The 17,214-nt window shown below is 37.2% G+C and overlaps 1 non-coding gene across 1 annotated transcript; it reads right to left on the bottom strand.

Moving 5' to 3' along the window:
- Positions 1-16,843: 16,843 nt before the first annotated feature.
- Trnag-acc (transfer RNA glycine (anticodon ACC)) lies at positions 16,844-16,917 on the bottom strand. The gene has a single exon. It is a non-coding gene; the product is annotated as a tRNA-Gly (tRNA).
- Between the last annotated feature and the right edge of the window lie 297 nt (positions 16,918-17,214).

Raw genomic sequence — 17,214 nt, 5'->3', positions numbered from 1 at the left:
TTTTTTTTTTTTTTTTTTTTTATCGTGGCACGGCGGCTTGACGGCTCTTCAGTGGGTTTAGCGCTTTGTAAAACGAACAAGGTATATTCCTCGCGGCTCCTCAGTGAAGTTAACCGTTGCCCAACAACTGCGGAAAACAATGCCACTTTCACTGAAATGACTCGGCGACTTGCCAGTGAATTCGAATCGGATGTGTATATATGGGATTTTGGAAAGAACATATCTTAGTAGAACACTTATATAAAAAAAAAGTAATGTAACTATTTGTGTGTCTGTGGTCGTAGAACGAGAGAGGTATATTTTCAATTCGTGGATCGGCGGCTCGACGGCTCTTCAATGGATTTAATGCTTGCAGAAGAAGAAAGGTATATTTTTCATGGCTTCGCGGCTTTTCAGTGGTCGTACCGCTTTGTAAAACGAGAAATGTGTTTTTATCGTTTCAACGAGATTTTTAAAACCCATTAAGATGCTTACTAGGACGACAAAGGTATATTTTTCGCGTATCCGCAGCTCTTCCTGTGAACTAAACGCTTCGTAGAACGAGAAAGATGCGTTTCTTTTTCGTGCCGCCAAGACTTACCGCTAGCTAAATTATCGAGTACAGAAAGTTTGAAAGCGTAATACTCTTAATGACTATTAACGTTTTTCCTCACGGTTCGTATCGCTTTAGTTCACGAAACAAATGTAAACTGTTTGCTTAGATATATAATCCCGAATTGCCTGTAAACCGGCAAACAAACTGACAACAGTGATAGGAGAAGCGGTGAAATGTAACCGCAGTTTACTTAGTTTTGATGCAGTTTTTAATCAAATTAATTTGAAAATTCTGGTCCTTTTAGCAGACATTAAGGTCAGTGATTGACTTAACGCATGTGGGATTGTTACAATAATTGTTTCTTTTTAACAAAAGTTGAAGCTGTGACCTGCTTTATGTTTTGTTGGAGATAATTTATCGGGCGTGGCCGATTTATAGTTTACCCTTTGGTCGTCCTAGAGCATAGTCTCCTGGCGCGGCCAAAAAGACGGGGATAGCTTGGGGTTGCTACAAAACCGCTACGGGTGACGCATACCGCAATGGTTTTCATTTTAGTTCTGACAGGAAATCGTTGCAGGCACACTTGGTCGACTTTTGGGTTAATGTGTATCAGGTTGTGTTTTTTTGCTTCGGCGGAAGGACAGAGAAAAAAGCTTACGGGGCAAAGTACAGTATGAAGCCCAGTTCTCGGCCACTTTTGACGTAAACTTGTATTTCTTACCTCAGAAGAACCGCAGGAACTTGAAATTTCTCCCAGAGCTAGCTACATTATTCAACTTTTTGGTGTAAAGCTATCAACCGGTCAAAAATTAATTTGCCCGAGCAATAATAAAAATAAAAGCTCCATTTGTGGGCCCAATTCTCGGCCACCTTGGCCCAGTTCTCGGCCACTAAAAAGCTTGTGCGTAATTATCTGTAAAAAAAATGCTCAATTAATTTTCACAGTCATAAAATCACTCTGTAAACCTATTTATGTTATATCGATCCCAAATTATTTTTATGAGGCTTTGTTTTACTTTAGAAAAGAAGGATTTTAACGCGCCTAGTTGCCTATGTGCAGGTTCTAGCAACGCATTGTGTGACCCGTGCATTTAGATGGTTTATTTTGCAGTGAAAAGGTCTTGAAAGATTTAGGTGTTGTAGAAATAATAGACAAGACAAGAGTCAGCTCAAAACTTAGAGATAAGATTGAACTTTATTTTTAAAACATTTATTTCTTTCATTCTGGCAGCAGCAGATGAAATTATATTAAAAACCAAGCGCTAAGCTATGATAGCGAGCAGGGTGGCCGAGAACTGGCAAATACGCAAACGTCGCAAGAAAAAATTTCGAAGTAAATTAAGACCAAAAAATACAACGGTTCAACGAAAAGTTAACTAAAGCAGAAAGCTGAATTATTCTACGTTTCACAAGCCAAAAATTAGCTCGTATGGTGGGGGCTTTTGGATAAAATACGAATTTAACTACATCCATGAATTTTAAGGAGCCGTAAACAAACAAATTTTTCGGGAATGCAAATTCACCTACCTCCGCGTAAACTCGACGTGTGAGCTTTCTATATCGAATTGAACGATCAATACTGTACTGATATTCACCATTGTGAAATTGCACTTACTTTGACAAGTTAAAGTTATTTTTGTAAATGAAAAAGGTAACGTCATTGATGTCACGCAGTGTTTTTTTTAGCAAACTAGATGGTTTGCTGGTTTCTGACTATGAATGGGGGTGTGATCTTGCGGTATATTTTTTGAGCCTGACTCCGCCGTAAAACTTTTTTTTTATTTAGCAAGAACTGTGTCGATTTTCATTTCTGAACAATTGGTCGTCAAGTCGTTTGTCACAAAGAGTAGAATGTTTGTACAGCATGTTTTGGAATTATTTTAGATTTGGTTAGTAAGACGCTTCTGAAGACCTGAGCAAAACATTGGGAATGTACAGTATTAATAGGAACTTGAATGGAATTTTTCACAAGTTGGATAAAGGTATCAACTGAAAAAAATGGACTTCAAAATGAGAACTTGGATTTTGTTGTAATTAAATTTTATCGCGGATTGGATGCATAATATCACGGCTTTGAAAGTCTTCAAATAATTAGAAAGGTTCCTTTCTTCCTTTTGATCTTATTGTTATTTTCATGTATTGATTATTCGAAAGTGGTTTTCGTTGATACGAAAAAAAAAAACGGGTTTTCACTGATTTGCTTGAAGTATTTTTAGACGTGATAATATTGGCTTAATCAAATTACATTGTGCACGAAATATTTGTTATTCTTTTGTCTTGAAACTTTGAGGAAATTGAAATTTTTGTTTGACAGTAGTGTACGAAAGGCATTTTATAGAACTGAATAAAAAATAAGAAACATTGATAAAGGTTATTTCAAAGATTTATTTTGCCTGATTTTGAAGGGTTTCAGGAGTTTTAAAGAGTGCTGGTAAACGGCTGTGTGTTGTTTGTGATTACGGATCTTATTTAGTTTCGAACGCTCTAATTTTTGAAAGGTTAAAACAGGTTAAAACCGGGCGGTTTCATGAGTTTTTTGGGTAGAAAGGTACGGTGGTGGTCAAAAAAAATGTTTAGAAAGGAATGACTGTAGTAGCACGTAAGTCGGAGGTTTGCGTGAGTCACGGGGTATAGTATGCGTGAGCTGGATTTCCGGCGTCATAACGGCATGTTTTGTTAATCGGGCGTGGCCGATTTATAGTTTACCCTTTGGTCGTCCTAGACGATAGTCTCCTGTCGGCTAAAAATTACCTGAACATAGCCTGGACCAATCGGTTTCATTTCAGTTTTGACAGTAAATCGTTGTAGGAATACTGGGTCGACTTTTGGGCTAATCTGCAATCTGGTTCTCTTCTTTGCTTCGGCGGGAGGACAGAGGAAAAAGCTTAAGGGGTAAAGTACTAATAATCACCATTGTGAAACTGTAGTTGCTTTGACAAGTTGAAGCTATTTTTGTAAATAAAAGGGGTAACGTCATTGATGTCACGCAATGTTTTTGTGGGAAACTTTTGAAACTAGACGCTTTGCAGGTTTCTACAAATAGCAGTGTGATCTGGCGGTACATTGTTTTGAGGCGGACTCCACTTTAAAACTATTTTTTTATATATTTAGCAAGAAGTATGTCGATTTTTATTTCCGCACAGTTGGGCGTCAAAGTCGCCTGTCACAAAGATTAGAATGTTTGCACAACTTGGTTTGGATATATTTTAGATTTGACTAGTGACGTTAGTAAGACACTTCTCAAGACATCAGCAAAACATTGGCAGTGTACAGTATTGGTGTGAACTTGAATGAATTTTTTACGAGATCAGTAAAGCTATCGAATAAAAAGATGACTTGAAAATGAAAACTTCGAATAATTATAATTAAATACCAATTGAATTTTAGATGAGAAATTCCGGAAGTGACATCTGTGTTTAAAATAGGAATTTTTGTACAACTTAAAGTTTCGAAAAAAAGACCACATGTTTGGTAAAAATCACAGACAAACATGATCAGGAAAACAAAACAGGCCAATTGGTTTTATTCACGAACATACAACTTTCTTGAGAATGAGTTTGTAAACAAGACAATGAAATCGAATTACATTTCACACGAAATTTGCATACATTTGAACTTGCAAAAAGAAGTATCTCTGCCGAGACATAATAGCGTCAGACCTTACATTAATAATTATTGTATTCTGATCTGATTGTTATTTTTTATGCATAACTATTTGAAAGTGGTTCTCATCGATGAAAACAAAACGGTTTTTCATTCACTGCTTGAAGTATTTATAGACGTGAAAACATTCGCTTAATCAAATTACATTCTGCACGAAATATTTTGTATCCATTTGTCCCGAAACTTTGAGGAAATTGAAATCTTTGTGGACAGTACTGCATAAAAGCAGTTTATAGAATTGAATAAAAAGATAAGAACCATATTGATAAAGGAAATTTTAAAACTTTATTTTGGTTCATTTTGACGAAATTCAGGATTTTCAAAGACTGCCAGTAAACGGCTGTATGGTAGCGGGCAGAAGTCGGTTCGTTCTGAATTTTTCGAAACGGTATACAAGTTACAGGTCAATAAACAGACCCTCTGTACAGTAAAAAACGTTTTGGGAACAAACCATTGTGAACTCATTTTCTATGTTGATCAGTAAAAATCCTTAGTACGACATGGGGCTTGTTATCAAGTTTGTTAGTACGTTAATACTGCAAGGTGTATAACCTCAGAGAATTATTATCAGTGTGTTTTGTTTTATTAGCGGTTTATACTCCAAGGTCTTGGAATGGGAGATCAAAATTAAGGCAAATTTCTGATATTATCTGATTGCTTGGCACAGATTAGTACGATACTTAATTGGTTAGGAAATTTAAACAAACATTAAATTGAATGAGAGTAGAAAGGGAGGGACAGGTGGGGGTGAAAGGCTAAGGAGATGGAAAGGGAGGGGGAATTAAAATCCATGCTTGGTTATATCACGCAACCTTTGACTTCTGTTGTTTTCTCACAAGAACAAAAATTAAGATGGGGTTCTACCTGAATTTGAATGGAACTTTAAGAGATTTAAAGAAGGGATTGAAGAAAAGAATGGAAACACCTTCAAACAGTTGACCCCCTCGCAAGAGCACTCCGGGTTGTCAGGAGACTGTTAATTTGGTGTCCGTCCACCAATTTTTAACTTCAAATTCAAATTTTAAAATCACATTAAATCTTCAATATTTCTTATTTGTCTACATTTTACTAATCCTTTGAGAAAAACTATCGCCTCCCAGACATCCCCCAAAATCGTTTAAAAATTAACAAAATACAGCAAAACAAATATATATGGGATAAGTAAAGCTTTTTTGGATTCCTTGAAACGCAGCTGAAATGGTTTTCAGTGTTTTCCAGCCCTTATACTTTGGGTCAGTACTACTATTCTTCACCAGTTTCTATTACAGTAATGGTATGAAATAAATACCTAATCATTGGTCAATAAGTTGTGATCATTTTCTTGACAATAGTACCTGATTAGGAGTTGTATACTGTTCCATTAAAGTGTAAGGACTGGAAAATACTGAAATGCGTCAGCCACCTAAGGCGTTGGAAAACTTGGTCTTCAGGTAAAACCCCGCCTTTATTAAAAGGCTGCACTTTGCTAAGTGTTACAAATTTATATTTTCTAGACGTCTAGTTCAATCGTTTATTTGTATTGTGCAAAATATATTTTTATAAATTGAGACCATTTATGTCATTAAGTAATAATGCAATCTTGAAAACATTCCAGATTTTCATTATTAAATAGAAACACGAAAAATTCAAGTTTGGGAAAACAAGCCTGTCAAAATGACGTTGCAATGGTTATTTCAAGTTACTGGCACAATAACTAATCCTACCAAATTATTGCGAGACAAATTTTCGATAAAAGCGCAAAGTTTGGCAGCGTTTGGTTGAATCTTGAAAAAGTTATAAGCGTCAAAAGTCAGCGAGGGCCTCAAAAGCCCCCCCCCCCCCCCAGGCCTGAATAGGTTTAAGTGACTGTTTTTGCAGTGATTTTTACTGTACTGTACCCTGCCTTTCAAGTCAAAACAGATAGCTAATTATCAAGCGCCCGATTTTAAGCTTCTCAAGCTTCTCAAGCTTCTTGTTGATGGAAATAGTTTTGCCTCGTGTAACAACGTTTTGGTTTTAATTTTTCGGGGCAGTCATGCTAAAGCTTCGCGTGTTGATTAGCACATTATTTTATTTAATGTTAACAGAAAAGAGGGGTAAAACAATTATAAAAGCCATCTTGGCGATAACGAAATAACCCCCCCCCCCCCCCCCTCCTCCACCACGGTCGGGGACAATTAAAAAAAATAATAATAATCATTCGCCGTCAATTTCGCTCGAAAAACATGATAAAATATCTTGTGACCTTACACAATACTAGACTGGGGTAATTTCTAAAGGTTACATGCTAAAGGCATTATCAGTTAAATTGGCCGATGGTCTCTTTCAACCGTATATAATCGCGCATAGAATATATTTCAGTTTGAAAGTTATATCTTGACATGTAATTTTTCTAATCTTGCACGACTATAAAAGCGAATGTAATGTACTTTTCTTGGGAAATATTAGGGAAAAGGAAATAAATTAGGAAAGAAAAACGACTTCTATCTTATGGTTTGATACCGTCCATCGATTTATAATTGGAAATAAATCAAACTATACTTTAAATCCTAAGTTCAAAGCGACATCTAAATTGGTCACAATTTTACAAAGATTAAACCGTGCGGGTTTTTTTTTTCAACTTGATTGTTGTTTTTGTGGTCGTTTTTGAAGTGTAATTTTTCCTACCTGTCAGACTCGGCTGGGCTTTCTTCAAAATGATTTCTTTTCGTTGATGGTGTTGGCATCTAAATATCGCTCGCTTTTCTCAGCGATGAGTTTGGTCTGACTTGATCCTACTTTCTGTGTGGATTTCTTCAGAACTTACCAATTTTATAGTGCTGGGAACGCTTTGTATTCACTAAAGACCTGATTGTTTGTGAAAACATCAAAGTTACGGCGATTAAAACATATTCAAGTTTTATTCACATATATGGCCAATAAGGTCAGCTAAAAGCCAGAAAGTAAATGATTTTCAATTTTTAAGTTTACTTCCATTCACTAGCACTTCGAAAAGAACAATTACGCTTCCCTTAACACTGTTATTGTGTTGAGGTACTTGAAAAAAGGTAGCGAGGAGAAAAGTGCACGAAGCGATGACGAGTTTTTAAATGGCATGATTTTTCTGAGACTAAACAATTTAAGCAATGGAGGCAGAAATGATTTGCCGAATTATATGTAAATTATAATTGCAAAAGTAGTCCGTTGACATGATAAAACTCCGAGAGAGGAATGCATATACCATATTAAACGTGAAGGCTTGTTTTCATTCGTCCGAGATAATCGAAGTGACTCTGATGATTTTGAAGTGCTTGCATTGAGTGGTGGATATTTCTCGTTAAATAGGTAATTAAAAATCGCCAGAACTATTAAAGGGAGAAGTTAAAATCTGTAACTATTACGTAGAATATTTAAAAGCCGGAAAGCCAGGGCTATTAAGTTATTTGTTCTCCACGAATCGAAACTTTGCGACATGACGTTTTTTCACGATTGATAATCACTGGTTTCAATTCCATTCAAAAGGACAAGTACAGGGAGTGATTCCATTTCCTCCCCATGCCCAGTAAAACGAATCTTTTAGTGTGATATTTCTTATGATCGGTCGGACGACACGCAATAGCTTTAAAAAAAATATTTTTTTTTTCAGTTTTGTAGTACTTTTAGTGTAGTATAATTTCGCTAGGTTACTCGCGATAACAGAAAAAAAAAATGCAAACTCGTTTCAACCTGTCCTAACTTCATGACCTTTAAAATTAAAAATTTGTCTTCGTTTCTAATCAATGCAGTGATAATATGCTGGAAAGGAAGACTATTTCTTGAAGATCCGGCCTACGCATATTGTTCAACGCTTAAAATAAGTTTAAAACTTTTTAACTCTTGAGATTTATTTTAAGTACTCATACTGCGTTAATGGACATGTTCTGGTCAATAACAAGTGTTGACGTTAGTAAGAAATGCTTCTTGATAACCAGGAGAGTTAAAAGCCGGAAAATGTATGTAAATTAGTTTTATCATTTTTCGACTGGATATTACAAAGGGGGTTGATCTCTTTTTGATGTTCTTAAAAACCCAAGAGAGGTCACGTGATGCCGCGGTTCTGAACACACGCTTTATCAAGTGCTCCGCAAAATCAGCACTTTATTTCAAAATTAACTAAGGAACTACCAACTTTTTCGACCATTTTATTTGCTGACTTGTTGCGTTAAAGCATGCCCGACCCAGTGGACCCAAAAACTGAGAAAAACAAGAGCGAGAAGAAAAGGCTCAGAGTGAGCTCAACTGAAGACAACGAAGACAGCGACGCCATTGTTGAACTGACGGTGTCGGAATTTCAACGCATCATCACCAGAGTTACAAAAATTGAGGAGGAGGCGAAACACCGCGAGGCACGTATCGCTCATCTGGAGAAAGAATTAATACTGGCCAAAGAAGAAATTAAGAATATTAAAACCACATCAACAGAGCTTGGAGAGTCTCTCCAATTCACACAGAGGGAACACGAAGAGGTTTTCGAACGCATTAACGAGTGCGAACGCGAACAAGCTGCACACGACAACGACATAATTAAGCAAGAAATCTATAGTCGCAGATGGAATTTGATATTCTACAAAATACCCGAGCGACAGGAGGAAAACTGCAAAGCGTTGGTTAAACAAGTTCTCATTAAAGATCTCAAAATGGATCCGTCAGAAGTACAGTCAGTTATGTTCTGCGGTGTTCACCGTTTAGGAAAACGCAGCAGAGGTCGAACAAGGCCCTTAATTGCCCGCTTCACATCCCGTGCCGACAGAGACAAAGTCTGGAAGCTACGACGAAACCTCAAAAACTCTCATGTAAATCTCGGAGAAGATCTTCCGAAGCGCGTCCAAGATTTGAGAAAAGATGTCCTAGTCCCGGCTATGAAGAGAGCGAGAAGAGATCCAAGAAACAAAGCGCATGTAAACGGGGACAAACTTATTGTCAACGGAAAAGCCTACTTTCATTTCAACATCCCTGCCCGCTGGCTAAACGCCGAACAAGAAGATCAAGACGCGGAACATGACGAAGAATCACCGGATATAAACGCTTCGGCGACAGACTTTACATACGAAACAACGGTCGAGTAAGTACTAACTTTCACGAAGCGAACCTTCGTAACACTTATCTACTTATTTATTTGTTTGGTTCCTATTTAAAAAGTAGACCTTTTTTTCCTGTGCGGAGCACCGCTAGATTTTGTCTATAAAATATTATTCCTTGATGACCAACACGCACACCGATTACCGAATTTGCGTTCAGGCCTTTAGAGCCTATTTTATTTTACTTAAAATTATTTCTCGTGGTAATAGTTGTTTCAATGTTTTTGTTCTTTGGCTTTTTAGTTTTGTTTGTATATCATATACTGCTTCCACCTTATGCAAATTCTACCAGATTCATCAAATACCATCTGAAAATGCTAAATTCTTTCTTACACCTTTGCAAATTTATAACCATTCAACAACTATGACGAATCAACCTACTTTTCCTATCTACAAATCCCCAAGAGGAATGTTGTCAAAGGTACATCATGTTTTCTGGTCTTCAAAAGATGCCATTGTTACTTTTTCTTTGGAATATTCACACTAAACCTTAAATGTCTCTCTCTTAATGTAAGAGGGCTAAATAAATCGATAAAAAGACGCTCCATCTTTAGGTGGCTTCACAAACAAAATAAGGATGTTATCTTTCTTCAGGAAACGTACAGCTCCAACGAAACCGCTAAAATCTGGGAAACAGAATGGGGCGGAAAAGTTCTTTTTAATCATGGAACATATCACAGCAGAGGAGTAATGATCCTATTTAACCCCAAATTAGATTGCCAAATTGACGAGGTAGTCCGAGATAAAAACGGAAGGTTTCTTAGCACAAAGATCACTCTTGATGATTGTCAAATCGTTTTAACCAATGTTTACGCTCCAAACGACACTAACCAACAAGTTCTCTTTTTTAAGGAGATTCAAAAATCTCTCAGCAAGTTCGCGCAAGAGAAATTTATTATTGGTGGTGATTTTAACTGCGCTCTTTCACCAAGTGACAAAGAAGGAGGGAATCCTACTTCAAAAAAACAATCCGTCATTAAAGAAATCGATAATTTATGTCACCTTTACAGTTTGTGTGACATTTGGCGCTCCTTAAATCCGACTGCAAAACAATTTACATGGAGAAACAAGTCTTTTAAGGTCCAGTGTCGCCTAGATTACTTTCTAATATCGAAAGAGCTTAGTAGCACTACAATCAAATGTGATATTTTGTACGCTCCAAATACAGACCATTCTGCGATACAATTACATCTATTAAGCGAAGAGTTGAAACAACAAAAGGGACCTGGCTTTTGGAAATTTAACTCTTCCCTTCTTGAAGATAAGCAATACGTTTCTGACTTGCGCAAAAACTTAACAAACTTCATAGAAAAGTACCGAGACGTTGAAGACTTAGGCCTAAAATGGGATCTTGTCAAAATGGAAATTAGAGGTTTTACTGTCAAATTTTCAAAAATCAAAGCAAGAAGAAGACGAGATGAAGAAGTTTTCCTCCAAAAGAAAATCAACGAATTATTTACAAAAGCCGAAAAGAATAGAAACAACAGGCCAATAATTTGTGAACTTAATTCTACTCGAGCTCGTCTAGAAAAAATAATGGCACTTAAAACTCGCGGCACCATCATCAGGAGTCGCGCAAGATGGCATGAACAAGGAGAACGCAACAACAAATATTTTTTAAACCTTGAAAAAAGAAACCACTCCAGAAAGTTAGTCTCTAAACTGAAGCTACCGAACGATTCTGTCATAACTAACCAGTTTGACATTTTAGAAGAACAAAGTAAATTTTATAAATCGCTATATACCTCGCAACACGCGGAAAATGTTAAGAAACCGGAAGAGGGCGTTTTCTTTAATCCCAGCAACATCTCAGCTTTATCGGACCATGAACAGGCTCTATGTGAAGGTTTGATTACAGAAAATGAGGCTTTCAAAGCACTCAAAGAATTTGCAGCAGCCAAAACTCCGGGTACCGATGGTCTGTCGACTGAATTTTTAAAATTTTTCTGGCCTGAGCTTAAATCTCTAATTGTTGAAAGTTTTAATTATGCTTTTCTTAACGGTTCCTTGTCGATATCCCAACGACGAGGTATAATTTCGCTTATTCCCAAAAAAAATAAAGACAAAACCATCCTTGAGAACCTAAGACCAATATCTCTTTTAAACGTTGATTACAAAATTCTCACTAAAGTTTTGGCTAATCGTTTAGAAAAGGTATTACCTAAAATAATAAATCCCGACCAAACCGGTTATGTGAAAGGGCGATACATTGGAGAAAATATCAGATTGATCCAAGATTTGATGTTCCATTTGGATAAAGAAAATTCGCCTGGCATCGCCGTTTTTGTCGATTTCCGGAAAGCCTTCGACACAATTGAGTGGAACTACCTGGAGAAGGCTCTCACACTCTTTAACTTTGGGCCCGATTTCCTACAATGGTTCAAGACTGTATATTCAAATATTTCTAGCTGTATTCTCAACAATGGTCACGCTTCTCACTTCTTTTCTTTAACTCGTGGAGTGAGACAAGGCTGTCCAATATCAGGCCTTCTTTTTGTTATTGGTCTTGATCTTCTCGCAAGAGCCATCAAAAATCACGATCTTATTAAAGGAATTACAATAAGAAACCATGAAATAAAAACCACCATGTATGCAGATGACACCACAGTCTTTCTTAGCGATACAGAATCTGTTCCCCATTTACTCGAACTGCTAAACCAATTTAAGGTTGTCTCCGGCCTAGAAGTCAATTCCACCAAAACCGAAGCTATGTGGCTCGGCAAATGGAAAAATAGATGTGATACACCTTTCAATTTTAAATGGCCCGTCGACCCGATCTGCGCTTTAGGCGTCTTCTTTTCCTACGACACCACAAAAGCGGATAAGCTTAACTTCGACGAAAAGTTGCGAAGTATGAAAAAAGTTTTGAATATTTGGAAAAATAGGAAACTGACTTTAATTGGCAGAATAAATATCGTTAAAACTCTAGCCTTATCCAAATTAATTTTCAACAGCTCTAACCTCAGTTTACCAAAGGACTTGCCTGACACGATCAACAACATGATTTTTAATTTTATTTGGGAAGGTAAACCTCCCAAAATAAAGAAAACTACAGTCATAGGACAAAAAAACAAAGGCGGCCTAAAAATGATTGACTTTAAGGTAATGGAAACCGCTTTAAAAATCTCATGGATTAACAGGATACACCAAAACTCTTCCTCCTCCTGGAAAATTCTCATTGAACATTTCTTTAGGCAACATGGCGGCCTTTCTTTCCTATTAAACTGCAGATACAATTCAAGGCAACTTGATCTAAACAATGCACCACCCTTTTACCAAGTGATATTAAAGCATTGGCAGGAAAACAAACATATTATCTCAGAAGACAATATTAAACGGCAAAATGAAATTATATGTAATAATAAATAAAAACATCTTAATAAACAAACACATGATCTATTTAAAACAATGGCACCAAAGCGGCATTACCTTTATTAGCGACTTGCTTGATGATGATTTTGGTTTCTTATCGCATACCACATTTCAACAAACTTTTCAGCTGAAAATCCCGTTCACAACTTATTATGGTCTAATAAACGCAATTCCACCAAGCTGGAGATGCGAAATCAAAGCAGCAAAAGACCAATTTGAAAACGAAAATGCGTCGCAAGAATCCCCTTTACGCAATATTATTAACACCCGTTCTGTTTATGCAGCTATTACGGATCATTACTTCCAACCTCCAACTGCTGAACAAAGACTTCTACGGTATGGTTTCTCCCAAGAAAGCCTAAAAAATGTTTACAACTTCCCTTTTGCAATTACGATCGAAACAAAGCTTCAAATCTTTCAATATAAAATCATCCATAATATACTTCCTACCAGGTATTCGCTTTTTCGTATGAATTTATGCGACTCTGAAACTTGTCATTTATGTAAAACGCAGCCGCAAACATTGCCTCATCTACTCTACCGATGTCCAAAAATTTCTAATTTCTGGACTGCATTTCAAAAGTGGTGGTCCGAAAAACAACAAAATACAATTACTCTTTCAGAACGCGATATCCTTTACGGCTGGCATGACAACGCCATACAAACAAAAGATATTTTAAATTACATATCACTTGTAGCTAAGTATTATATCTTTTGTACGACCCAAGACTGCGATGATGTACCTTTTGACGGCTTTCCTCCTTTTCTAAAAAACAGATTGGATACTCTACAACATATTGCAGTTAGAAATAAAACTATTAACAATTTCGAATTAAAGTGGAAAGACTTTATGTAAGCTTATTTCCTTGTTTATTTATTTTATATTTTTTCATTTACTTTATTTTCCTATGTACCTGTACCTTTATTTTTATATGTAAATTGTAACAGTTTATAAACTACGTAACTTAATTGTAACTTACGTCTGCTCTTTTTTTTTTTCCTTACACTGTAACATTTGTACAATGTTAAAATGGCAATAAAGATATTAAAAAAAAAAAAAAAAAAAAAAAAAACCCAAGAGAAAAGGTATGAGTAGTCAATCCGGAGATATAGCTATTATGGATTTTAAAATAAGCATTTTCAGATGCGTGAAACAAGTTGAAGATGCATCTACTTTCGACATGGAGATATGATTTAGCGAATAATAAATTTTTCTGCTTTTTTTATTTTACTCGAATTAACAGGGAACTTTTTGCGCGATTCTGGAAAGGTCACAAAAAGAGAAAATTAACTAAAACACGTTTCTTTTTCAATTGTTAGTCATTAGACACCGCCGTTAGAAAACAATGTTGATTGTTAACTTATTGGAGAAAAACAATTTTTGAATTGAAATAACGCCATGTCAAATAACTGTTTTGTCGATATCAAAAAAAAAAAAAGAAGACAGTGCGTTCCTGGCAGAAGCGAAAATGATGATTTTAGATTTTTTATTAATGCACGTACCGCTTCGGCGAACTATTTTATAGATTTTAGGAAAGATTTCATGGGGATTTTCAGATATAATTCATTCTTCTAATAATAAATTTTCAAGTAATAATACACTCTAATGACACTGATCTTTGAATGGTAGTGTTTTAAGCCCTTGGTTTTCACTAGCGACGGAAGCACAAGCAGAAGCACAGACGCAAGAATAAAGGCCCGGCCAAACGCACGCAACATTTTAACGCAACATATCCCAACATTGTTTGGTCATGTTGGGAGATGTTCTGAAGCAGCTGACCAAACGTACGCAACATTTCAACGCAACATATCGCAACACTGTCCAACATGCTGCACGCGTTTGGCCACCCTGTTGCAATATGTTGCGGTATGTTGGATGACGCAAATCAAACTAGTGCGCATGCTCCAGCGCAACAATGTTGCACGAACGTGGCCAAACGAAACCAACATCATGCAACATCCAAAAATGTTGCGAGATGTTGGGAGAAAAATTTGACCATTTTCAAACTTGGTCCAACATCATCTAACATGTTGCAACATGTTGCAACAGAGTGGTCAAACGATTGCGACATGCTGGGCGCAACAATGTTGCGTGCGTTTGCTGGGCGCAACAATGTTGCGTGCGTTTTGCCGGGCCTTTATGCTTGCGCTTATGTTTGAGCGTGTGATTGCGTCGCTAGTGAAAACCAGGTTTTAGCGTTGAGTCTGTTTCCTCTCGTGCTGAACCAATAACTGCGCGACTGTTTTCTTGGACTTGTATGTAGACATTGTATTGGTATTCTATCCCCGCTACCTAGTGATATTGACAAATAACCTTTCGTATAATCGTTTAAAGAGTTTTCAACAAGCAAATTAAAATCTCTATGAAAAAACAAATTACTTGTCATTACAACACTAAAATAAGTCACATGTAGCATATTAATGACATTTTAACAGAAATATATTTAAATCTATCGGTGAAATCTTCTCTTTTTGAGACGTTTTCGTCAAGTTGTCAAAACATGTTCTTATTTATATATCTCTCTTGCAATTTGTGACAAAAGTTTTATAGCAGAATGTACGGTGGTTTTCGCTCGTAATTCTGTCAAGATTCGCCCATACAGTCCGACTAAGCTCTTTCAATAAGAAGTTTATTATATGGCCAAACTAGAAAACCCAAATTCACTTAAAGTGATTCCAGTGAAAAAGAAAGAGCAATTAAAATTTTCTAAAACTTGTTCCTGGTTACAATTATTGCTGGTTACAAAAATGTAATAAAAATGATGTCACTGCGCTGGGTTTTGTACAAAATAAATGGCCGTTGCAGTAAATATAAGACCAACGAAGTTTATATTAAAGGCGCGTTTTTTATTCACAATTCTGGCATGAGAATGGCCAGAATGTGAAATGCGTGCGTTTTTCTATTCCGAATTCCTATCCCGGAATGGACAGAACGCAATTCCGTTCATTCTGCTCCCAGGGGCAGAATGAACAGAATGTTGTGAATGGAATCCAAGATGGTAGACGGCATAGCCCGTGATTCGAGGAATGTCTCTCCCTCTTTTGTGAATAGTACTGCCAGAACATTCGGCAAATACATTACATACTCCATATTTTCTTCTTCCTCTTTATTAAGTAGAAAAATTGCTGCAATAATGGCTGCAATGGCAGCCTCTTCGCCGGCCGCCATATTTGTTACGCAATGTTTACTCGTGCTAGGACCGCGCATATCATCTCCACAACAGTGGTGTTTTTTAATGCAGGCAATCCGAATTATTCCTAGCATTCTGTACCAACCATTCCTATTCCAGAACAGTGGGTAAAAAACAAAAACGCGCCCTAAGAACCATGGATAGCTGCACGCGTATGCTAAGAAAGCCCCCCCCCCCAAAAAAAAAACAAAAAAACAAACAAACAAACAAACAAACAAACAAACAAAAAACAAAAAAAAAAAACAACAACAACAACAACAACAAACAAACAAACAACCAAAAAAAACCAAAAAAAAAAAAAGGGGGAAAACAAATCCATATTTGGCAGCACTCTCAAAAACACTGACGCGGGCACAGATGACGAGTTAACCAACGCGACCGTGTTCAAATGCAGGGCCACCGGAATAACTTTTAAAAAAGGCTAGCTTGCCAGTTTCTACTAAAAGTTAACGGCCAAAAACACTAATCGCTATATATCCGTCAACTATTTGGTCTTTTTTATCTGTTAATTGAATTGGCTTTGGATGCAATTAAGCACAGTTTTTTTCTTGCATTTAAGTCGCGCGCTTTGTCGCGTAGTTGAATCCATAATTTGTGCGAGCCATTTTAACCCTAGCGCGTGTCCTAAGCACGTAACGCCACACTCCTATGTTGACTGGTTCGCTTTGAACATGCACATGCAATTATTCTGGACTCTGTGAAGTGAATACTTTATTTACCCTTGGATTGTAGAGTAGCTTTTAACATAGCTAATATCTCCGAGCATTTCAACAATACAACGGCACAATGCGCAAAGACCAGACCACAACACCGGGAACTTCGTGCCCTACTCTTTACGATAAGTGTGTGGGTTCTTTTACGTCCCCTGCTGACCATAACACTGAAGATGCAGGAGACGGGGCCTACGGTTTATCGTCCTTATCCGAGAAGACTAGAATATCTAACCATTTGCAGTTTTTATTGCAAAGGCAGCATATTCCCCTCAGTTATTTTAAGACCCTGAGTGTTGGTCCGGTCTGGGACTCGAACCCGAGACCTCCCGCACGGTAGTCCGGCGCTCTACCAACTGAGCTAACCGGTCGGCGGTTAGCTCTCTTCTCACACTTGGGTTCAACCTTTATAAATGGCGCGCGGAAGAAAGTGTTCAAGGACTGGTCTAAGCTTAGCCTGAAGAAGATCCAACAATTTTATGTGTGCACGCGAAATGACGCGAAAAATTAGTATACGCAGCAAGGATACGCAGTGCAATTCAGTTAGTGCGTAATTCCTGTCGCAACGTCATGCCACGTCATGCATCCAGCGCGCGCGCTGAGGAAACGATCAAAACACATATATAAGACTCATTGCCTTGGCCGTAACTTCGCTTCCAGTTTGCTAT

Source organism: Oculina patagonica, chromosome 9 (genome assembly GCF_052425735.1).
Source record: "Oculina patagonica isolate OP01 chromosome 9, crgOcupat, whole genome shotgun sequence".
NCBI lineage: Eukaryota > Metazoa > Cnidaria > Anthozoa > Scleractinia > Oculinidae > Oculina > Oculina patagonica.
This window is presented reverse-complemented; position numbering and strand designations above follow the sequence as displayed.